General features: G+C 27.4%; 1 protein-coding gene across 2 annotated transcripts in view; it reads right to left on the bottom strand.

The window, feature by feature from the left end:
- Nucleotides 1-22493, bottom strand: part of LOC123271300 (fibroblast growth factor receptor homolog 1-like) — a 41809-nt gene extending 19316 nt beyond the window's left edge. Inside the window, exon 1 of one of the 2 annotated variants that reach the window (XM_044737589.1) lies at nt 22083-22493. The gene's annotated coding sequence lies outside the window, so the exon portion shown is untranslated. The remainder of the gene's footprint in view (nt 1-22082) is intronic. The other variant, XM_044737587.1, reaches the window with a different exon arrangement.
- Nucleotides 22494-26115: the final 3622 nt, after the last annotated feature.

Raw genomic sequence — 26115 nt, 5'->3', positions numbered from 1 at the left:
GTTTCTTTAACCGGAAATATATTTATTCTTCCGTGTTTGCACGTCCGCTATAGAAATTGCATAATGCATCATGAACATTAAAAATTCTAAGTCTATAAGTGTTTTATAAATGAGGAACTGGATTTTTTAAGAACAAATAGTCTTTTAAGAGGTCTATTGTAGTTTAATAATTCATCAAATGAAATTATGAATGTAAATTGTTGAAAGAAATTGTGAATCATTAAATTAAATCAAAACAATTCTTAAAATTATAGATAATAATAGGATTAGATTATTTTTATTTTTGTCTAGAGCGTTGAGTCTAGACTTATGGAGATAGACGTCGAATTATAGTTGAATCGAAAGTTTTTTTTTCTTTTTGTAATATATATGCTTCTTTTTCTCGTACACATAATATATATGTTTATTCTTTTTACTAACTTATAACACGAATTAGGATTAGATTATACTCGTAATTTACCCTAGGGTGGTCTCGGTAATATTTTTATATTGTTATTTTTAGCCTTTTAAAAGATATTATTCAAGTATGTCATTTTTTGCTTCATCAAAAACGATTCTAACTTTGTTTTAAAAACTGTAAAAACATTTTTAATCAACTAAATGCTTCCAAAAAAATGTTTTTCTATAAATTTTTTATTTACTCTCAATTTAATGGTTCAAAAAAAAGGTGACAAAATTTTTGGTAATTATTTACAAGTGGGGTCAACCCCATTTTGGGCCATAAATAGGTAAATAATTAATATTTTCAATTTTTTTTTTATTTTGCTTGTTTTTGCGGCGCAATTATGATAAAAAATGTTGTGAAAGAGAAAAATAAAAATTTCGATAGCTTTTTTGCCTTCAAAAGTTGGAACAAATTTTAGCTCTCATGTTTTTGGATAAAATTTCTATTTTATCTTTTTTTGATTTTTTTGATTTATATTTTTTTTTGAAAAGTACATAAAAAAACGAACAATTAAAAAAAAAAAGTTGAAGATCACAATTTTCTAAAAAATTTATAAATTTTTCTGAAAATTTGTTAAAATTGTAATAATCAACTTTTTTTTTTTTTAATGTTCATTTTTTTACATATTTTTCAAAAAAAAAAAATATATCAATACACAGAAAGAAAAATTTCTTGCCTGGCGAACAAAATTCTTGGCTCAAGAAAATTTTCGGGTGCCTGAAGGAAGACCGAAGTTGTGTTGGCCGAAGTAGAAATTTTTCTTGAAATTCTATTCTTGGTGGAAGTAATTTTTTCTTAATTCAAATTATCATAAATACTTGATACAATAAATTTTTATATTTGATCAAGATTTTTAGATACTTTAGGGAGCAGCGCCACCTACTTCAGCTGAGAAAAAAATTTTCTCACCATGAGAAAATTTTTCTCTTGAATAATTGATACCCATTTTATATTATTTTAGCGTGCAATTATACACATTGAAGGAAAAAATAATAATTCTATATTATTTGATTTTCCCATTTGACATGTTAAGGTAGTTAGGCCCAAAAAGCAAAAGTTCAAGAAATCTCCCTAACTCCGTAAAGAAGTATTTAAATACATAATACACACGCTGTTAAAATTTAGAGACGATTTACCACGTCTAACCGAAGATAATTGCAATTGAAAATGACATTTTTACACAGACGGTATGGGAAAAGAGAGAGAAAACCGCGAAGTTTTATTATTTTTGTATTGAAGAAATTTTAAGAATTTCACGAAAAACTAATATTACTTAGATTAATACATGTATAATTACCCTACAAAATTCTGGAATTCCCTACCTCATAGTTATTAAGAAATCATTGATAAACTAGTAAAGTAAACAAATAAAGTCATGCGTGGAAGTAAGTGAGCGATGGCCCGTAAGAGAGGCGACACTAGCGAATGAAAGAGACAGCAGTAGCATAAACTATAGGTTGGGAAAGAACTACCTTTATCAATAAAAATATTAATGAAAATTTACTTCTATCTTTATATTTAATTTTTTGGAGCAAGAGAGAAATTTTCTCAAGACAAGAAAATTTACAGTCAACGCTCTCTGTATTTGACTCGCCCGTACAGGACCATTCTCTGTATTTGACTCGTCCTTGTCCATAATAAGAGCTGTGTAAAATCGTCAAATACAGAGGAAGAATGTGGCCAAATATAGAAAGCGGTCAAATACAGAGAGGTCCAATACAGAGAGCGTCGACTGTACTTCTATCAAGAACTAAATTTTTTGGAGCAAAAGGCTGAATTTTCTCAAAACAAGATTTTCTTGACTTAAATAAATTTTCTTGAATCAAGATTCGTATTTCTTAAAGCAAGAGATTTAATTTCCTTGGAATAAGTAAAATTTCTTGTGTCAAAAAGAAATTTTTTTTTCGCTCAAGAAAATAATTAGGAAGAAAAATATTTTTTTTCCAATGCCGACACAAAATCTACACCACCATTCGCCAGCGTTTAAGCTCCAGAACTTTAACTCTTCGGCTCGCGCCAAACCATGTGCCGTTTTTTCATTACACTGCACTAACTAAATCGCACAAGCTCACACTAAAAAAAATGTAGACATAAACAACGAAACTTATGTGCTTCCTCAGCCCCTTTTTCGAGTGCATGCGTTGTGCGTTAATGCATATTAGGCGGGTACAAAAAGGAACGCTCACGTCTTTTGTTCCTAAAGTAGGCGTTAGATTGCATTGTCTAACGGTTTACAAATAATTCACATACATTATATGATTTATAAATGTATATGATGCATGTGTGTAATGGTAATGTGCATTCTAAATCCATTTTCGTTGTCTAACGCGTACTAAATCATGAGTTAAACATTCAACAAACCATCTTGGGTCTCGGGTCTTTGCTTGGGCCCTCGCCTACGCTTTACCGACGATAGATAATACCCGTGACCAGCATAAAGAAACCATTTTATATATATAATAATAAAAATATATAAATGTACGTGCGTTGCCTTTTCACACCACATGTATATAACAATCACTATCCGCTGGTTACGCTATTAGAATATATATTTATCATCGGTGCATCGAAGAATGCTCATTTAAAAACTCTTTCCCTGGTACTTTTTTTTCTTAAAAGTTTCCTTTTTGTAAACTTACCTTCTTTTTTTTTGTCTTTAAACTAAATTTTTTATCTCCTCGTTATCGTACGTAAATACGAAGGTACCTAAGGTGTGTATAAATTTATATTTATATTTGTGCAGCGATAATTTTGTCTTAGGGTTAATACTTTAAGAGACGCAGCTTTGAGTTTACCCATGAATTTATTTAAAATAAAACTTTCACGGCATCTCACGATTAAACTATCAATTTTATCGCGATACCTCAAGGATTTTTTTTAATTCATTCTATGCATATTTACCGTAGCTTAACAAGGTTGAAGAAAAAGGAAGTGTGACGAAACGAGGTAAATATACACAGAAAAAAGGTTTACTTGAGCCAAGAAAATATTTTTCTTCCCACTTATTTTCTTGAGCGAAAAAAAAATTTTTTCGCTCAAGAAATTTCACTTATTCCAACAAAATTAATTCTCTTGCTTTAAGAAATACGTATCTTGATCCAAGAAAATTTATTTTAGTCAAGAAAATCTTGTTTTGAGAAAATTTAGCCTCTTGCTCCAAAAAATTTAGTTCTTGATAGAAGTAAATTTTCTTGTCTTGAGAAAATTTCGCTCTTGTTCCAAAAAATTAAATATAAAGATAGAAGTAAATTTGCATTAATATTTTTATTGATTAACATGTCAAATGGGAAGATCAAATAATATTGAATCATTTTTTTTAATTCAATATGTATAATTGCACGCTTAAATAATATAACATGGGTATCAAATATTCAAGAGAAAAATTTTCTGAAGGTGAGAAAATTTTTTTCTCAGCTGAAGTAGGTGGCGTTGCTTCCCTTAAGTATCTAAAAATCTTGATCAATTATAAAAATTTATTGTATCAAGTATTTATGATAATTTGAATTAAGAAAAAATTACTTCCATCAAGAATAGAATTTCAAAAAAATTTTTACTTCGGTCAACACAACTTCGATCTTCCTTCAGGCACCCGAAAATTATCTTGAGCCAAGAATTTTGTTCTCCAATCAAAATATTTTTCTTTCTAAGCTTTTTGAATTATCAAATACGTAAAATTTTTTTTAAAGTCAAATTTTGGCTTATAAAAAAAATTTTTTTCTTTTTTTAGACAAATTAAAATTCCATAATTAAAAAAAATCCTCGCCATAGATCAGGATTAAATCACAACCTTATGGTATGTGTTTTTGTTATAACAAAAAAAAATTTTTTAAATAATAAAAAACTGCAAAGCGGCTAATCGCCGGCGCCACAATTTCCGTTTCCAAGAAATAACATCTCCCTACTTCCTACGAGCTTTAAACATCTGGTGGGTCCAGTAAATTTTTTTAACGCCGGAAAAACATCCCGACAGTCATGGTACGTTTACGAGGGTCAGAAATCCCCAATAACAAATCTAAATAATTGTATTAAGTATTTAGTATTTATAATCGCTTGTTTACACTTCTATCGATATGTTATCAATCCAGGTAAGGTATTAAGGTAACCCAGCATTGAACTTGATTGTCTTATCTCTAGCTTTTATCAAAAATAAAAATATAAACGTAGGCGATCGTGTAAGATAATAAGTGTCGAAAGATTTAGTTTTATTATTATTATCTTGAAATGGAAATTCTAAAAATTAAGATGAGGATTGAGGATACAAAATGAGGGAGGTGAAGACTTAATGTAACACGTTGCCTCTATACTATATCTACTGGTATCATAAAAATCGGAGCCTTTGCCCCCACCGATAGCAAAACGAGTGGGCCACGCTCCTCCGCACGCGTACATCGTCTGATCATCGTAATGGACCGTTTCCTGAATAGAATGCCGCAGACAGTAGTGGTCACTCTCTTACTTGTACTCTTTACTCACGAGACTCGATATATTACCACCAGACTCTTTGCTTCCAGCGTGCTTGTGTTATGTGTAATGTCTAATGTACACAGATGAGTTATGGACCATTACATATGCATCATATATACATGTATTATAAAAACGTGTAATGTAAATGCGATATATAGTATGTAGTGCTTGTAATAATGCATTAGTCCTTTACATTACACGCAGTGAGTGCATTATGAGTCCACTAATAGTTCGCTTGACCCAGGGATATCTCAGACGTGTCACATACCAAACTAATGACCTTTAATCATTTTTATAAAATTAATATTTTTAAAAATTATCTGTTTTTAATCCAGCTAATCTATACTATTAACAAGAGAATAAGCAAAATTTTGTGGCCAGTGTATTTATATGATAAAATGGGTGTTTATGGTTAAATTTGGTATCGTTGGAAATATCTTGACCTGGAGTTGTGCCTTTTCAAGGTTTCATATCATTTTCACTAATAGTCAATTTATGATGATTATTTAGGCTGCATTCCAAAATGATCTGTTTCTAGATACATAATTGAAAAATGACCTTGTATCTTGTGAGATATTGAAATTTTTAAAGATATAAACTCATCCCGATGTTACACTCATTAAGGCCTTTCATTTAAGTACCCACATCAATTTTTCATATATTTTATATATTTATATATTTCGCAAATACCATATATTTAAAATATATAAAAATTGCCATGAGGGTACTTAAATGAAAGGTCTCGATGAGTGTAACATCGGGATGAGCTTATATCTTTAAAAATATCATAAGTTGACAAAATACAATATAATTTCTTAATTATTGACATTTTTGAAGATATAAGCTCATCCCGATGTTACACTCATCAAGACCTTTCATTTAAGTACCCACATCAATTTTTCATATATTTTATATATTTATATATTTCACAAATACCATCTATATAAAAATGGCCATGTGGGTACTTAAATGAAAGGTCTCGATGAGTGTAACATCGGGAGGAGCTTATATTTGTAAAAATATCATAAGTTGACAAAATACAATATAATTTCTTATTTATTGACAATTTTAAAGATATAAGCTCATCCCGACATTACACTCATCGAGACCTTTCATTTGAGTACCCACATCAATTTTTCATATATTTATATATATTACATATACGTATATATGAAAAATATATCAAAATGCATGTGGGTACTCAAATGAAAGCTCTTGATGAGTGTAACATCGAGATGAGCTTATATCTTTAAAAACGTCAATAGTTAAGAAAGTACAATGCAATTTAACAAAAGTCATTATTTAATAAAGCAAAATTTTATTTATTTATAGTTCACAAGTCACGGCAGTCACATAGTAACTGTAAGGTTGCTAGTTTTAATAATGGAAATAATTTAGTCGGCTCGATCAAATTAAAATTTAAAATAAAATACATAATTATATGTATAATTTACATCATTAATTTTGTTTTGTTATCTTTAGAATTTTTTTGTTTTGGTTATTTTTATTTTTGTTTCTACTCAAACTTTTTTTCTCAAGCACGTACAAGCGCATCTGCAGTGCATTAAAGGTCTGGTTCATTAGAGAGCTTCCTTCTTAACGAGCGACAACGCCAGCAACAGCAGGACGCTTTTCCATCGGTTAAATTCAATTCTGAGAATCATTGTAGATTATAACAATCACTGGGAAAGAGTAAATTGCTTTTGAATTTTTAATATTCATTCCTGAAAAGTCAATGACACTTAGATACATTTTTTTAAATACTTTTAATTGAGAAATAATTTTTTGGGGTCCATTTTTTGGAAATTGGTTTTGAAATTTTAATAATTAAAAATATCCTTAATGATCAACCAAATAAATTTTTAATTATTTAAAAAATTCTTTTTAGTTATGTTTAAGTAATTTTTAAATAGTAAAATAAAATTTTAGTAACTTCTAGTTGAGAAAATAACTAAAAAGTTTTTCTGATTTGAAGTGAATTTTACTAAATTTTAATGAATTATCATAGAAAAAAATTTCGTCTCAGCTGCTTGAGAGCTCTTGGGCTCCCTATAATTTCCCCTGATTTTTTTCTATAATTTAATGTCAAAGAATAAATTGTTTTGTAGCTCCAACTTAAGCCACACACTTTTAAGTAATTAATGATCGAATATATTTTTAAAAATACTTCTTCTTTCTTCTAAACCATCCATCGAATTATAAATGAATTTTTTCTACCATTTGAGCTAAACTGTTTCATATTTTCTCAAAAAACTGTTCCGTATATTTATAAAAAATGGTTTTACGCTCTTTATCATTCTTACACAACGTTTTTTTATGAATTAGAAAAGTATCTATAAGAAATATTATTTTTTGAACATATCTAATGTAAATATTGTTTTTAATCTTGAAAATAGTATCCCATATTTTTCTCCTCTCATTGACTTTTTAAAATATCAACCTAGTCGATATTTCCTGATAATCCCAGGCTGCACTTGAAAATATTTGTAAGTAACAAATACTCGAAGATCCGGTAAAAAAAACTAAAAAAACATTCGTGGGTGTTTATGCAAACGATTTATAGTAATAAAGAAAAGTAAAGAAAAGAAAAATAAATGTAAAGAAAAAAATATGTGAAGAGAATGGAAATTGAATATAATATATATTTTTAGAGGACGTTAACCGTCGTGACTCACTGATCCAAAAGTTTTGATTTTTAAATTTATTTATTTTTCATAAGTTATTGGTTTTTAAAAACCCAAATAAATTTATTTAAATACGGGGTTGAATTTAAATTTATTAATACAAAAAAAACAAATTTTTTATGAGTGTAGACATTGGCAAACAAAGAGTTGGTTTTTGTGGGTACATTTTTACTTCAATTGCCTCTTATTCTACCAACCATACTGATGTACACCATGAAATACGCGTGCAGACAAACAAGTTTTATTGGTAAGAATGAACCCACATGATTCGTACTTTTAACGACTACTTACTACTGACTCCTTACACAATAATCTTTTATACATACATATCCTCAGGAGGATTATACATTTTTGACAATACAATATACAATAGCTAATCGAGGGATTGTTGAAATTACGTGAGAATTTTATATTTGAATATAATTTCATAGGCAAACAGATTCTTTGAAAATATAATTAAAGTTACACTAATAGAATAATTATTTTGCATCAAGAATTTATTGCCTTGAATCTTGTCATCTTGGCTTGAGATACCAATATCTTTAATCGATAATTATTTCAAGGTTATGTTATCTTCGATCAGTACAATCAAATTTTATATCCAAGAACAATTTTTGAAAATTAATAATTTCGTTTTCTTTTTAGAATTTTATAATTTTGATTTAAGAATTAGTTTCTTCATCTAAAACAACAAAATAACTTTTTAAAAAATAAAAATTTTTACTTCAATATATTTTAAAAAATAATTAATATTTTTAAAATATTATTCAAAATATGTATGAATTTTTTAAAGCTAGATTAAATTTTTACAGAAAATATTTTTCACAAGTAATTTTTTTTACACTAAGAGAAAAAATTTATTTAAAAAAAATGAGCAATGTTATGACAAGAAATATAATTTGTTGAAAATTTTTAACAATCATATTTTTTAGCTGAAGAAAACAAAATTCTCGAAGTAACTTTTTTGTTGAAAAAATTCTTCAATATTTGGGAAACAACAATTTTGGGTGAAAATTCGCTAATTGTCTATTTAAAATTGTTTTTTTTTTTTTTTTTCAAATCAAATTAACTTTTTCTCAACAAGAAAGTTGCTACACGGAAAAAACAAGATGACACTGGATATCATCCCAGATTATACTCAGTGATATCTGTGGTAAAAAAAAATTTTTAGTACCTGTGCACTTAGCATTATCATATCTATTATGTATTTTAGATATTAGGATAGTCAAATATTGTTTTAAATAATTATTGTATATATAGAAAATATTTAAGGAGCATTCAAGCACAATTTTTCCGATAATTTAGGGTTAAATTTTTTTTTTTCTTTTCTTATTAGAAATATTTAGACTATAGTCTGAAAAATCATGAAACGAAAAATCTCCAATACTTAATAGTTAAAATATAAATTTAAAAATAAAGAATCATTAAATTTCTTCAACTCTAGTAATGATATCATTAATATAAAAGGACTTTTTTTAAACTTTTATTTGTTGCGGTCCCCATAGGCGGTCTTGTAAAATCCACCTGCATTAATTCCGCTGTTGTTAAGTGTCTACGACACGCGACTCTTGAAAATAGTATCCATAACGCCTACAGATTTACACACTCTTATATACATAAATATATATATACATACATTACTTGATTGATGAGCAATCATCTTAAAGTAATCTTTCTCGACCACGTGTATACTTAAGATCAGAGATTTCGATTAAACGCGTACGAGAAATAATACTAGTAATATCGCTTATGAAAAACAAATATTAATAACGATCACCACAATAATAATTAAGGTGATATTAATAAAAAAAAAATTTTAAGTCAACGAGTAATTGAATTACATTACATACTAAGAAATAATATTACACATAGGTGTAATTAGAATGGCAATTAAATCGCTGATCATCGCTGTGACTTATATCGAAAATACTCTACATATTTTATTACTTGCAAGAACATATAATATATAGAAGATGCATCTCTAATCACTCGACCCTGGAATAGAGTAAGTGAGTAATTTAAATGACAAATGTAATTCAATAATGTAACTTTAAATTGCATATGTGAATTGGAGCACCATTCAATTGCATAATAAATGTATATTATTTAATTTTATTAAACTTTTATTGTTAAGACCCTGATTGTGAATAATCTTAGCAATAATTTATATTTTTACTTTTATTATTAAAATTATTAATATTGAATGGTAGTAAAATAAAATTTTAAATAATTTAAGAGCTTGCGTGTTTGTCGTCTTATCTTCATAATCCTTATTGATTCTTTAGCATGAAAAATAAAGATACTCGCCAATCACTCGACCTCGTTGCGCTAGTTCCGCCAATTAAACTCATCGTGAGCATATCGTGGTTGGTTATTGCTCTACGCGGTCTCAGAATGATTAAGACTAAATTTAATGAGATTTCTGGGAACAAATCGAGTACCGTGAGAGTACTTATTATTGTTTGTTTTTATTTTTATTTTTTAATTCGTTTTATGTTTTGCGCCTCATAGCATGAACCGTTTGATTTGTAAATTACTCTTGATTTGTCGAGGTCAAGCTATTTTGTTAATTTCAGTCGTCTGTATTGTATTTATATTGCACGTTTAGAAGAAGTCAGTGGAGTTGTGCCTTTTCAAGGTTTCATATCATTCAAACCAATAGTCAATTTATGATGACAAGTAATTAGGCTGCATTCGAAAATGCTCTATCTCTAAAAACATAATTAAGAAATGACCTTATATCTTGTGAACTATTAACATTTTTAAATACCACAGAACCATCTAATAAATATTAAAAATAAAGATATAAGCTCATCCCGATGTTACACTCATCAAGACCTTTCATTTGAGTACCTGCATCAATTTTTCATATATTTACATATATTATATAAATGTATATATGAAAAATATATCAAAATGCATATGGGTACTCAAAAAAAGGCTCTTGAGTGTAACATCGGGCTCTGAGTGAAAGGCTCTTGAGTGTAACATCGGGATGAGCTTATATCGTTAAAAACGTCAATAATTAAGAAATTACATTGTATCTGGTCAACTAAGGATATTTTTAAAGATATAAGCTCATCTCGACATTACACTCATCGAGACCTTTCATTTAAGTACCCACATTAATTTTTCATATATTTTATATATTTATATATTTCACAAATACCATAAATATAAAATATATAAAAGATGTTATATGGGTACTCAAATGAAAGATCTCGATGAGTGTAACACCATGATGAGCTTATATCTTTAAAAACTTCAATAATTAAGAAATGACATTGTATCTTGTCAACTAATGATATTTTTAAAGATATAAGCTCATCTCGACATTAAAGTCATCGAGAGCTTTCATTTGAGTACCCACATCAATTTTTCATATATTGTATATATTTATATATATTATATATATATTAGGGTGTGCCAAAATGTAACTCCCGTGAAGAGCCTTTTAAAATTGGAATTTTTAGTTCTGCTTTTAACAGGGGCTGCGTTTGGGCATTTCCTGATATATTTTGGTGTGAGACAATGTATTTGATTTTCATAGAATTTTTTAACAGAAGCTTAGTTTAGGTATTTCCGGTGAAAATTCAAAATTTGGCCGGAAGTGCCCAATTAAATCTCCTGTTAAAAATCTTATAAATAATCAAATGAATTCTCTCAACCCGAAATATCTCAAGAAATGCCCAAACACAGCTGCTGTTAAAAGTGGAACTCAAAATTCCAATTTTAAAAGGTTCTCCACGGAAGTTACATTTTGGCACACCCTAATATATATATATATATATATATATATATATATATGTATGTGGGTATTCAAATGAAAGCTCTTGATGAATGTAACATCGGGATGAGCTTATATCTTTAAGAAAGTCAATAAATAATAGTCAAAAAAGTACAGTGCTATTTAACAAAAGTTATTATTTGAGAAAGCAAAACTTTTATTTATTTATAGTTCACAAGTCACGGCAGTCACATAGTAACTGCAAGGTTGCTAGTAATTATTAACATATATAGTATATGTAAGACATATATTAACACTTTTGTTCTCCATTAAATTTCCTACAAAAAAAGCCATGGGACTTATGTGCTAAAATTAATAGTTTAAGTGTGAGAAGCAATTGAAATAATTTTTTTGACTAGCAACTAGTAAAAAATTTTTACAGTAGTACGAAGTTATGATTATTTTTTGTTTTTATTATTAAATATATTTTTTGTGTACATATATGTAATATATAATATGTAATATGTAATCCCAGTCATAATTAAAAGCTACTGGGCATTAATAAAAAAAAAGAAAAAAAAATCCACTCAGCGTTCCAGATAGACTTGAAGGTTCAGTTCTCAAGTAATTTTTTTGTAAATATAAATCTTAAAAGTAACTTCTTCGACTGTTCCTGATTCACATGCTCGACAAGGCGGAATCCCAGGCACGCTTTCATTCCCGTGGGATAAAAGATAGTGTCGCATGTACACTTAAAAATTTTAATTTTTTTGTGAATATTTTTAAAAATTTTTATTTCTTTTTTAAATTATTATTTATTCGTGTTCACTCAATCGACCACCCTTGAATGTTATATTCAACGTACTGTATATATCTACAAAGCATATTAAATTATATATACATGAGTTGCCGTGTGGATTTAAAACGTATATATATATGTTATTCGATGCCAATCGAGATTAAACAGACTCAACTCGTTGGTTAAAACTCTCTACTCTCTCTCAATGTTCTTATTATTCACGTGTTAGCGACAACCACTTGAAAGCCCTACAAGGTCTGGGATTTATATAGCAGACAGTAGATTAATATAAATAAATTGATACTCAAGACACTGTTATTAGTATTATCGTTATCATTGTAATTATTAAAATCATTTATTGTTGTTGTTAAAAAGTTTTTTATTTTTAATATTCCGCGAAACTTTGAAATTAACATTACGTTAATTTCAACGATACCAAATTAAATTTAAATTGTAAAAAAGTATAAGTATAAAATATTTAAGAAAATATTTTCTATATTTTAATGCTAGATATTTTTAAGTAGACATTTAAAATAAATTTTAAGGTGGTTTAAAATAACTCAATAAAAAAAATAGTTAGACTGGAGTAAAAAGTGGGTAGGAGTAAAGAGGTGAAAGAAAAATAATAAAAATAACATTACATACATACAAAAAAATTTTTTTTTTAAGAAACTAAATAGATTTCAGTAAGCGGTTAGTAATTCGGTAATTCAGTGGAAGATTAGTCTATTATATTACAGAGTGGTCTGGAGTTTAACGATGAACTTAACGACCTGACGGTCAAGATTTAGACGGTCGCCAAGCGAAAATAAATTAGCCATAGTCCTGTGACATGTTTAAATATATATTTGAACCACACACAAGTCAACATAACACGACACACAAAACATGACTTTTCAACGAATATAATAATAATATATATACCTGTATTAAAATTTATACATGTGTTTTCTGGATAAGTTAACTACGAGGTAAAATGAGCCGAAACAAATGAGCCGAAAAATATTTTGTTAGTTCCAATGAAAAAGACTATTTTAAAAATTCAATTAACAATTTATTAAACGTATAAAAACATTTTAAAAATAGCAAAATTGGCTAGAGTTCAAAATAAGTCTCGATAATAAAATAGATCATGTAAATAATTTTAATTATAAATGGCCCACTTAGTTTAATCTTGAATTTATTAAGAAATAAATTAACAAAATAAACTACTAGTAAATATTTTAAAAATATCCATAATCCGCGGGTAATAATTCTTCGACAATTGTCGTTGATTGCGCAATTAGTTAGCTGATGACAGAAGAATAAGGCGAGTGAGAATGCGTCTCAACAAAATAATATAAAAAAATCTAGCAATAAAACAAAATAAAAATATAAGTATGTAACTAGGTGTAAATCAAGCGTAGCCGCTTCACGGAATCCAAATCATCTGTCTTTATCCTTAACATACATACCATTTTAAATAAGTCCCAACATACCCTACACTGATAGAAGGATTTATTAACTATTAATAATTTAACTTATTTGAAGAGAATTATTTAATTTATTAAATTTTAATAAATATTTTTTAACATTCAATAAATATTTATTTGGGAGGAAAGTACATTAATTAATAGTTAATAAGTGTTTATTAATAGTTAACAAATATTTATTAACAGTTAATAAATATTTTGTTGAGCGAATTTGTTCCGCTTGCAATGTCATATGATATGAAGATTGCTTATAAATAAAAATCATGTTTATAAATTATTTGCATTAATTATATTACATTATAATAACGTTTATTATAAAATACCAAATTCTACCACAGCTCATAATTATATTTTATATTTTTAAATATTAAAAACGTTAATTTATTTAGTAAATTTAATTATTATCATGTATTTCAGCTATAGGATTATAAAAAGTGTAAAAAAAATTGCTATTTTTGCCTTTGATTTTAAATAAATATTTATTAACAGTTAATAAACTGTACTTAATAATTACTTATTAACTGTTAATAAATATTTGTTAATTGTTAACAAATATTTCCTAACATTTAATAAATCGTAATTAATAAATAATTTATTAACTATTAATAAATATTTATTAAATCCTATGATGTTAAAAAATCATTTATTAACAGTTAATAAAGCTTATTAAATATAAACAAATTCTTCTATCAGTGTGTCTTTATTCTCAACACACATACCATCTTAAATAAGTCCCAACATACCCTACGTCTAACTAATGCCGTATTATATATACACTCGTCACTCTAATAATCTGCAATACATCACACTAGTTACGCATTTTCATCTATCTACAATCATCTACATGTCTTGGATGTCAACGATCTCCATCTCGGCGCATAAAACCTTAAGACCACATGCTTCGATGCTTCCAATGAAATATAAAACAAAAAATAAAATTAATAATAAAAACGATAATCATTAAAAACATACGCGCACGAGCCCCACTAATTCGTCCTGATCCATCTTATGTGTTATTCACATACATGTATCGTCTTTCACGCTAATTACTCGTGCTCGTTGTCCGTAATAACATAACGCTGAAAGCTTTCTCAACCGTAAAAGTTCAAGTTCTTCATGCGAGACATCACTTAAAAAATTTATTCCAACAAAAAATTTTAAAAATAATTGCATTAGAAATAATAGAAAAAAAACAATAAACCTTTTTTTAGACTGCACTTGATGAGATTATTGGTATGACGGATTAGAAATAAAAGATAAAAATAGTTAACGAGACAGATGGAGAACTCAAGACAAGAAAAAGAAGCAAAAGTTGTGGTAACAGGTTATTTGCTTAAACTTTTTTTATTTATATAATATATATATTATTGTATATCAGTGAAGTAGCAACTCAGCAAACCTGAATAGTTTTGGTGTTGTCACCAGGTGGGTCCCGTCAGGCGTCAGTATTTTAAGCTATATACTTTAAACTCGCGGACGTATATGATACATATATTTATAAATATAAATATACAATGTACATACATAAGAAATTGATGGTGATGGGTTTTGAAGATCATTATTCAACCGCAGAAGCAACCACTGCTCTTATTTGTAATGCCATTGAAATCTACATCTTCACACCGACTCTGCGGTCAATTGGCCAATAAAAATATCGATAACATCTTTCATTATTATTTTTAAAATTTATCGTGTCTGGAAATAAATAATTAAATAAGTAAATAATAATAATATTTTGCACGACTCATAATGCGAAGCATCAGAGAGTGCTTTACGATCGAAAAATTTTTTTCGCCTCATTTCGGCAACTATTTTTATTATTATAGGCTTGTTAGTTCACGGAATCGAGATATTTTGCATACTGTTGTCAAGATAATTTAATGGAGATTAATTTGACACTTTTAAAAAATCGATTTGGTGCAATAAAAACGGAAAAAAACGTCAAAAAATTTTCCTGTCCGTCATGTATGAAACTCCGCAGAAAGAAAAATTTCTTGACTGGAGAACAAAATTCTTGGTTCAAGAAAATTTTCGGGTGCCTGAAGGAAGACCGAAGTTGTGTTGGCCGAAGTAAAAATTTTTCTTGAAATTCTATTCTTGGTGGAAGTAATTTTTTCTTAATTCAAATTATCATAAATACTTGATACAATAAATTTTTATATTTGATCGAGATTTTTAGATACTTAAAGGAAGCAACGCCACCTACTTCAGCTGAGAAAAAAATTTTCTCACCTTCAGAAAATTTTTCTCTTGAATATTTGATACCCATGTTATATTATTTTAGCGTGCAATTATACATATTGAATGAAAAAAAATGATCCAATATTATTTGATCTTCCCATTTGACATGTTAATCAATAAAAATTATAATGAAAATTTACTTCTATCTTTATATTTAATTTTTTGGAACAAGAGAGAAATTTTCTCAAGACAAGAAAAGTTACCTTCTATCAAGAACTAAATTTTATTGAGCACGAGGCTGAATTTTCTCAAAACAACAAAATTTTCTTGACTTAAGGTAGTTCTTTCCCAACCTATAGTTTATGCTACTGCTGTCTTTGTCACTCGCTAGTGTCGCCTCTCTTACGGGCTATTGCTCACTTACTTCCACGCATGACTTTATTTGTTTACTTTACTAGTTTATCAATGATTTCTCAAAAAGTACGTGGTAGGGAATTCCAGAATTTTGTAGAGTAATTATACATGTATTAATCTAAGTAATATTAGTAAAAATGTCATTTTCAATTGCAATTATCTTCGGTTAGACGTGGTAAATCGTCTCTAAATTTTAACAGCGTGTGCATTATGTATTTAAATACTTCTATACGGAGTTTGGGAGATTTCTTGAATTTTTGCTTTTTGGGCCTAACTACCTTGAATAAATTTTTTTGGATCAAGATACATATTTCTTAAAGCAAGAGAATTAATTTTGTTGGAATAAGTGAAATTTGTTGTATCAAAAAAAAATTTTTTTACGCTCAAGAAAATAATTAGGAAGAGAAATATTTTCTTGGCTCAAGTGAATTTTTTTTTCTGTGTAAATAACAATAATGTTTTTTTTTTTACATAAAAAATTCCATATCACATAGCAAAATACTTGTCTAATTATAATCGTATCAGTCTCACGGCATAAATAATTCTAAACGTCGAATCTGATCGGGTATAGCATTATCTAAAGAAAAAAAAAAAAAAAAAAAAACAATTAATAACTTTTAATTTATAGATACTAGTGTGATCTTAAAGATTTATATATCGTCCTTAAGATATAAAAGAATGATTTATAAAGGTAAATTAATTCCCGAGAAAATTGAATCTTTTGCCGTTTAAAATAATCCGTAGTACGAGTATCGACAGTAATTACACGTCTACGATCGGTTGTCTTGGAGAGGATAGTAGTCAAATAAAAATCAAAATAAATTAAACGTTAGGAGTGAAAATGTTGACGCACTTTTATATTAATTAATCTTTTTTTTTTTTATTTTTTATTATTATATTTTTTTGTATTCGTCTTCTGGATCTTAGTCTTGATCATAATAAAGTATACATCATAACTCTTGATATAATACGTTTTGTGCAATAACTAACGATGCATTCTACTGACAATTATTACTGCGGGACCGAGGTCAATGACGCTGTTGTTACAGTTTTATATTAATAATTAATAATTTATTACAAGTAAATTATTTTATGAAGATTATTTATTAACAAAAAATAAAATGAATAGAGTTGGGTGGCGTGTAATAAGAGAGTACTTGAAGTACTGCTATTATTCCATTCTGACAGAAGTTTAACCGACAATAATCAGCTCTACTCGTATCGTCTTATATACGTTATGTTATATGTATTAAATAAACCACTCCAGTAGCATTAAAAAAAAATACAGATCAAAATTGTCTGGGCTGGTGTTCTTTGTGTGTATGAAAAAAAATAAGAGTATGTAGTATGTAGTATGTAGTTATGGGTTTTGTGGCCCGATGGCTGTGCTGGTGTGATCTGTCAAATAAATCCCAGCCTTCTTCTTGTACTTATGCTTGTCAGACAGATCTGTTGTACTTTCTTGCTCCTATATATACACTCTGAGTATAATATGTCAGTATCACATGAGGGTACTCACTGAATAAGGGAGTTGTACACTTATATATACATCTTATACTTAACTTAGAGCATAGCAGTTTATTCATTAATATAATCCCGGGTTAACAAAGAGATTAGAGGAGAACGCAGTCGAACAATTGTGACACTGTCTCATCTCGGAGTTTAAAAGTCAATTCATTATTTTTTATACTTTTTTATTTTAACAGAGGAAGTCAAATTGCTCTCCAAGAAATTATTTTTGATAATGTTCCTTTTTTTTGGGCACTTCCCAGTAAATCGTTCAAAGTAAATTTAATTTAATTTTTTTTTTCATCCGAAATTGTCAGTCTTCACTTATATTAATTTATACAGAGAAATAATTTTGCTTGTGATAAAATAGGTTTAATTTATTGAATTATAAAAAATTAATTCTGAAGAACGTATTTTTGTAGAACCAAGAAATTTATTGCACGCCTCATAAGCGAAGCGGATGAGGCTGTGCTCTACGCACTCCTTACAAAAATCAAGTGATTTCTTGAACTAAAATTGTGTCTATTTATTTTTTCTAGCATTTGTAAAACAATATTTACACATAAATGTCATGAAAAAACACTAATTTTAACACTTTAAAAGACATTTTGCTTTTTAAAGAGATCCACGATACACAGAAAAAAAAATGTTCTTGAATCAAGTATATATTTTTGAAGAGCTCAATATTCTTGATTTGAGTAGAAAAATTTTTGATATAAGAACATTTTTCTTGATTTAAGGAAATTTCACTTATTTCAAGAATTTTTCGTCTTGATTCAAGACAATTACCCTCTTCAAAATTATATTCTTGGTTCAAGAATTTTTCTCTCGAATCAAGTTAATTTTTTTTTCTGTGTAGTTAAATTTTTGAAACTTCCTGAAAATTTGTAAATTCAATCTACGTGGCCTAATTATTAATAAAAAAAATTAAAAAACAGGTTTCCGGGATATTTAATGAAATAATTAGGTTTGAAGATTGTAATTTTTACATGTAAGTAAATGGAGATTACACCAGCCGCGTATTTGGATAAGAATTTAATGCAATTAACGATTTAAAAAAAATTTTACTTTCATTGAATTTGATTGAAAAAATAATAAGCTTTCGATTAAAACAATAAAAAGTAGATTCCCGAACGTATTACGAAGATATTTTATATTTTTTATGAAAAATCACAAGGAACTTCCGTTCTTTAAAGTCTTGTACTTGATTATTGACTTGGCAACACCGCTTGCGCAGTTACCCGACGCATAAGTAACCGCGGTTTTTTAAATGCTAAAAGATCTTAGTCATTTTAGTTAGACAGTAAACATAAATAAATTTTAAGGTTAGGAAACTCTTGCGGTGTTGTCAAGCGTATACCGATAATTCAGAGTGCTATATTTTTTATTAGTCAATTAAATGTTAATAATTATTTAATGAGTAAATTTATCGGAAATTTCCTCAAAAATGTTATTAATTAATTTAAAAATTAATTTTAAGAAACATAACAAAAGTATTTCTACGTATTATTTTTTTATAGACATTCTTTAGACTAGGAGGATACTTGGATCTCCTTAAATAAATAAAAAAAATTTATATAAAAATTATTCCGTGGACGTCCGGGTGTCAAATGTATGTATGGAAACTGGCGTGGTCACGATAACTGCCGAAAAACTTAACTGATCAAGTCCATTTATTTTTTATACGCTTCAGTATTATTTAAACCTAAGTCCTTTTGAAGATCACGGTCTAATTCAATGTAGTTTATTTATAATTAGCAATAAACTAAAAATCAACTAGTCGTTTGTATATTTACATTTATGTAAATAAGGTTCGTTTACAATACATGCGCAGTACCTTTCTTTTTTGAGTGGAAAATAGCGCGAAAGATTTAAAAGTATTTTTTGTATTTTATTTTAATCAATTTTATTACAAAAAATGAGATTATGAGGCGTGCACTTTTGGATTTTCTAAACTTTTAATTTATACATAGAAATAATTTTGCGCGTGATTAAAAGATTCAATTTATTGAATTATAAAAAGTGAAGTTTTGAAAAAAATATTTTTCTAGAACCAAGAAATTTATTTTAAAAATAAATTAATCTTAAATCAAGTTAATTTTTCTCTTATTGTATGTTGTAACAAGTAGTAAGTAGTAAGTCTTTATAGAGAAGATATATAATCGTGTTGATGGAATCCGCTAGAGATAAATAAATTGTACAATAGGAGTTCGTTAGTCCGCTAATTGATCTTACGGTACAGCATTAGCTATTACGATTGCATCGATATGGCTCGATTAATCTAAAGAAAGTTTTGTACCATGAGAGAATACCGTCACTATAAACGATAAAATTTATTTTTAAAAATCAATGACCAGATAATTAAAAACGATACTGCAGAAGAACAAATTAAAAACATAATTAACGATTATTCTAATGGATACCATAGCCAGCAATTGAATTTAATTAATAATGATCTCTTTAAAAGTAAAAACATTTATGTACGTCAATTCAATTAGTCCTTAACTTATTTTCTCAAGCTAATAACCGAGAAAAAAATTATTCTTTTCCATGTGTCGTAAAAATTTTATTAGTAAGTAGTAACTTTTTTTTTTTTTTTTTTTTTTTTTTATATAACTTACGATTAAATTCTTTAAATAGTTGATTGACGCATTATCAGATATTAAGAAAATATATATTAATAAACATTGATCCAGTTTCGCGAATAACTGACATCGTAAATTCAATCCGCGCGAGTTGAGTCACTCAGTTCAATTGAACTGTAAACTGTAAATGCATTTATAATGTTAGATATTACACACTACTGACCTTATCTACATCATACATACTTAAAATTTTTTTTATTATTTTTATAGCTATTATTAATTTCCCAATTACCTCTTTATTACAACTTATTTAATGGGTGTAATTTCTACGAAAAACAACATCAGAGTAACATCAAAATGAGAGATGACCTGTAATGAGATTACAACTTGGATATAAATGAGCTTCCGGTTAGTCAATTTTACAGCCAAGTGGTTTTGTTTTTAAATATATTAGGGTACGAGATGATTCCAAATGTAAACAGACCTTGAGTTTTAAATTATTTAATCTGTCTTATACTTTTAACTATTTTTCTTTTCCTTTGCACCACAAATTACTGAGAAAATTAATTTTTGTAATTTAAAAGAAGAATTTTCCATTAACCTGGTTCAAGATATTTAATTTTCTTAATTTTAGAAATTACCTCGTGAATAAATTTAAACTGGGTGCATAAGCAGAAAAATAAAGTTATTGTTTTTAAACAAGAGACATACTTTGTTCAAGAATTCTTTTCTTTTGAATTAAAAGACGCGGTAACGTTGGTTCAAGATATTACCGACTTTTAAAGAATGCCGCTAAAATTAAAAAATTTATTCTATTATCTAAACAGAAAAAAATTCTTAATATATTTCAGAAATTGTTGAAGCTAAAATTTTTATATCAGATATATGTAGGTACTAATTTTTAAACTAACAATGAAAAAAAGTTATCTTGATTAGAGAGAAAAATTCTTGAACCAAGAAAATAATTTTGAAAAGAGTAATTTGTCTAAGAATTTTTCTACTCAAATCAAGAAGATTAACCCCTATGAAAAAAAAATCTATCTCGAAATACATAAAAAATATATTTTAAATATATTACAAATCTATAAGAAATATATAAATTATGTAAAATAAATATATTTTTAATAACTAACTTTTGGCCGATTTTCATATAAATTTTATATATTTCAAATATATTTTAGATGTATTCAAAATATATTTTTTTTATATTTTAGCTATGTATTGTCTATATATTTTAAGATATATCTAAAAAATAATTAAAATATATAAAATATATATGAAAATCGGCCAAAAGTTAGTTATTAAAAATATATTTACTATTCATATTTTTTATATTTTTTATATATTTCGACATAATTTTTTTTTTCATGAGGGAAGTTCTTTAAAATTATATACTTGATTCAAGAACATTTTTTTCTGTGTATAAATATAAAATTCTCGAAAGAAAAAGAAATATTTATTAAAAATTGCTCTTAGATAAAAAATTTGTTTGTATCAGTTGAAATAATACCCTCTTAAATCAAGTGACAATAGTTATTGATCGAAGATATTGGGATTTTAAGCCAAGATTATGAGAATCAAGGCAAAAAAACTCTTAATGCCAAACAACCGATTATCTTCAAAATAAGTTTCCTAGTTCAAAATCTATCCTTTAAGATCAAATTAATTATTCTATTAGTGTATAAATTCTTCAAGTAGCCCATTTGAAGTCAAAATAAAAAATGACTGACCTTATTACCATTAATTTATTTATAAAATATTTTTCCCCTAAAGATAATAAGCTATTTAAAATAAAAACTTACCACTAACTTAATTGAAAAAATCACGTTAAATATAATTTATGTCTTGTTTAATTTAAAATCTTGATTCAATCAGTATCACAGTCTATAAAGTTATAACTTACGAAAATCCCTACCGGAAGTCTTATTTATTTATTTATTTTTATTATCAGATCACTGACACAAGTAATTTATTTTCCACTGCCAGTCACTTTAATCCCAAAAATGCGACACACATCACTAAAATAATTGTTTTGTGTAAAAGTCAATTTTAATTTAAAAAAAATAACTTATTTATTGTTAATTAGTGTTAATGAGTTGCAATAAAGTTAGAGCAATTAACGCGGAGCTTCTAAGGTGATTCAAGGAGCGACACTGACCGACGTTTATCCAAGGATGCTCTCAGGAAGCTCGGGGCAAAGTGCCAGAGCGATGCTTGAAATAAACCGCTCTCGCCCACATCTCTCTCCGCCAACCCTCGTTCAACCTTCCCCACCACAATGCACAACAGTAGCTGTATATCTGTATATCTTTAAATGTATATACATAGATAGATATATATATATATATATATATATATATATATATATATATATATATATATATATATATATATATATATATATATGTGTATAAGAAGCAGAATACGACTTAGAATACGGTTACTTAAAAAAGTTTTCTCCCCACCAACATCCCTATATGACACCCACCCTCTCTCCTACTGACGCCGTGTGTCAAGAGTCGGCGCTTTGTCGTACGCACACGTGCGTATAGTAGAACGGCACATAATCTTTGAGTAGACACTCTACTCTACTCTGCTCAAAACTACACACTACTCACTACACCAGTCGCATCGCGGATGTGATATGTGATGCTCCGCGCTCACATTCGTCTAGATCTCATTTCGAGCTTCATCTCTACTCAGATAATATATGTTATGCAGTAGATATGCTACACATGATACTATAGTGCTTCCCGCCTTCAATTCATCTTCTTATGACTTCTCATCAATAAGATTCTGATCTAAATGTCTTCTTATACATCACTTTTTATGTATGGCGCATCGTCATTATAGGTATTCATTTCAATCATTATTAATTATTACGAATAACTTTTTTTTTTAATCATTAATATCAAAGAGAAAAAAATTAACTTTTTTTAGCGATAGAAAAATTTTTATTGGCTCAAAATAAAATTTTTTTCCTTAAAAATTTAGTTTCGATAAATTTGTGGCTTAAGTTACTTTTTTATCTCAAAAATATTTATTTCTTAGTCTAATTATGAAATTTTTATTTTTTCTCATTCTAAAAAAACTGAATTTTAAATTTTACGTAAAATAAGTTTAACTAGCGACCTTGCAGTCACTATGTGACTGCCGTGACTGGTGAACTATAAATAAATAAAATTTTGCTTTTTAAATAACTACTTTTGTTAAATTGCACTGTACTTTCTTGACTATTGACTTTTTTTAAGATATAAACTAATTTCGATGTTACACTTATCAAGAGCTTTCATTTGAATACCCACATACATTTTTGATATTTTTTTCATATATACATATATATATATATATATATATATATATATATATATATAATATATATGAATTTATGGAAAATTGATGTGGGTATTCAAATGAAAGGTCTCGATGAGTGTAACGCCGGGGTGAACTTATATCTTAAAAAATGACATTAGTTCACAAGATACAAGGTCATTTCTTAATTATTGACATTTTTTAAGATACAAACTAATTTCGATGTTACACTCATGAAGAGCTTTCATTTGAGTACCCACATGCATTTTGATATATTTTTCATATCTATAAATATATGAAAAATTGATGTGGGTACTCAAATGAAAGTCTCGATAAGTATAATGTCAGGGTGAGCTTATATCTTAAAAAATGTCAATAGTTTACAAGATATAAGGTAATTTTTTAATTATATATCTAGAGATAAAGAATTTTTAAATGTAGCCTAAATACTTATCATCATAAATTGACTATCGATGAGAATGATATGAAATCTTGTAAAGGCACAAATTCAAATCAAGACCGTTACAATATGACACTAAATTTCACTAAAAAAAAACCGATTTTATCAGATGACTATTCTAAACACAAAATTTTTATTATTCTTTTAATAGGATATATTAATTTATTTTAGTCCATTATAATAAAATTCGATAATTATTTAGTTTATACGAAGAAGAACTTTATTAAGTAGATCATTTAGAATTCATTTTTGATTTACATTAGCCTCTTTAAAATTTAATTTTCATCAAAAGATTTTTTAATATTAAATTTTAATCATACTTCTGGACAAATTATCTTGAGTTTCTAAATTATTAACCCTTAAGAGGTAGATTTCTAACGTGATAGGGAAAAAGCTATATACAAATTAAAAACGACTTTAGCATGTTAAACAGGTTTTTATAGAAAAACTTTTAAATATTCCAATGGGCAGCTTGAATATCAAGGAGTTATTAACGTGGGAAAAGTTATTTTTCAGTAGGATATCGGAATGATACTAAGAAATCAATCGATTAGATAAGGATATGAATCTTACTAAATTTTTGATTAATCGGGTTAGTGGATTAGAGGCTAAATGTATTCGGAAAATATGTTAATTTTTCATGTTTTTGTCAGTGATATCGTTCTGACACAGTGATTGATTAAGATGACGAATCTTGCGGCGTTTGATGATCTAATATATATATTTACATATAGAATCACTTATAAAAACGCTTATTTAATCAAAATATTTGTCGAAACTGATCATTGTGATCAGTAAATTAAAAAAAAATACTTCTAAAAAATAATCCTAAATAATCTGAATTTTATGTCTGAAAAAATTTAAATGATAATAATAAGAATAGTTCAATATTTATTATTTCATTACATTAAAAGCTATTATTATAGGCTCGATAGAAAAAACATTTTGATTCAAGAGAAAAAATTTTGAATAGAGAAAATATCTTCAAAAAGTTTTCATGTCGATGAAGAAAATTTTATGTGATTCAAGAATTTTTCTGATTTTTTTAAGACTCAAAATAATTTTTTTCTCAAATGAACATTTTTTTTCTTGAATCAATTTGTCAAAGATAAAAAAAGTATTAGAATTCAAAAAACGTCATTTTAGATTTAAAAAAAATCTGAAAAAAGATCGACCCTGTTATTGGTATTGATAAAAAGATTGATATTGTTATTTGTTATCCCAATTTTTTGAAAATCATTGGTTTTCATAGTGAGAAGTTAAAAATTGATAATTCAAAAAAAATTATTTCTATAAATACGATGAAATTTATGTTGACTGTTAATGTCAGTACAGATAGTAATCTACTATCCTTAAAAATGTAAGAATTATTAGAGAAATCTTATGTTTTACGATAATTAGCGATCTTATTACTAATAATATCATTTTCAGTACATATAAACTAGAAACAAAGATAAATCTAAGGTAAAAGCAATTTATGAGACTCGTATTTAGGATGAAAAATAATGAATGAACTCTTTATAATACATCAATAATTAATTAAGTTTCTCTAATTAACATATATTGTAACTCCTATAATAAATTACAGTTACTAATTTATATATAGTTCAATAATTGTCGAAACATTTCTTACATATTTGTAGCAGTAAAACCTTGAAAACTTGAACAGAAATATTGAACATGTGCAAACTTTTGAAATCCCATTACAAACGATTATTCAGGTAGTAAGTGCGAGGGATGTGTGCAACACATGACAGTCTAAAATTTTTTGTCTTTTAAAATTAGCATTTGGACGTTTAGATTTAGAGATGATGCTTCGTCCTCAGGATATTTATAGGCTTTTGAGTATTTCATAGTGGCTTTACACTATTTGGGACGTACAAGAGAAACCACTGGTTTTACTATTGCTGTACTACCATAGTATGCTACATAGGACATGGGAAAAAAAAAACACGTTTAGGACATGTGTTACCCTCAACCACCTCGGGCCCATCTTTGTCCCTGACATTCAACACGACCAGATTTTACTCTTCTAATTTTTATGTCTCTATTGCCAAGTCAAG

This window comes from Cotesia glomerata, linkage group LG9 (genome assembly GCF_020080835.1).
Source record: "Cotesia glomerata isolate CgM1 linkage group LG9, MPM_Cglom_v2.3, whole genome shotgun sequence".
Classification (NCBI taxonomy): domain Eukaryota; kingdom Metazoa; phylum Arthropoda; class Insecta; order Hymenoptera; family Braconidae; genus Cotesia; species Cotesia glomerata.
Note: the sequence above shows the minus strand (reverse complement) of the source record. Positions and strands in the feature narration are given on the sequence as shown.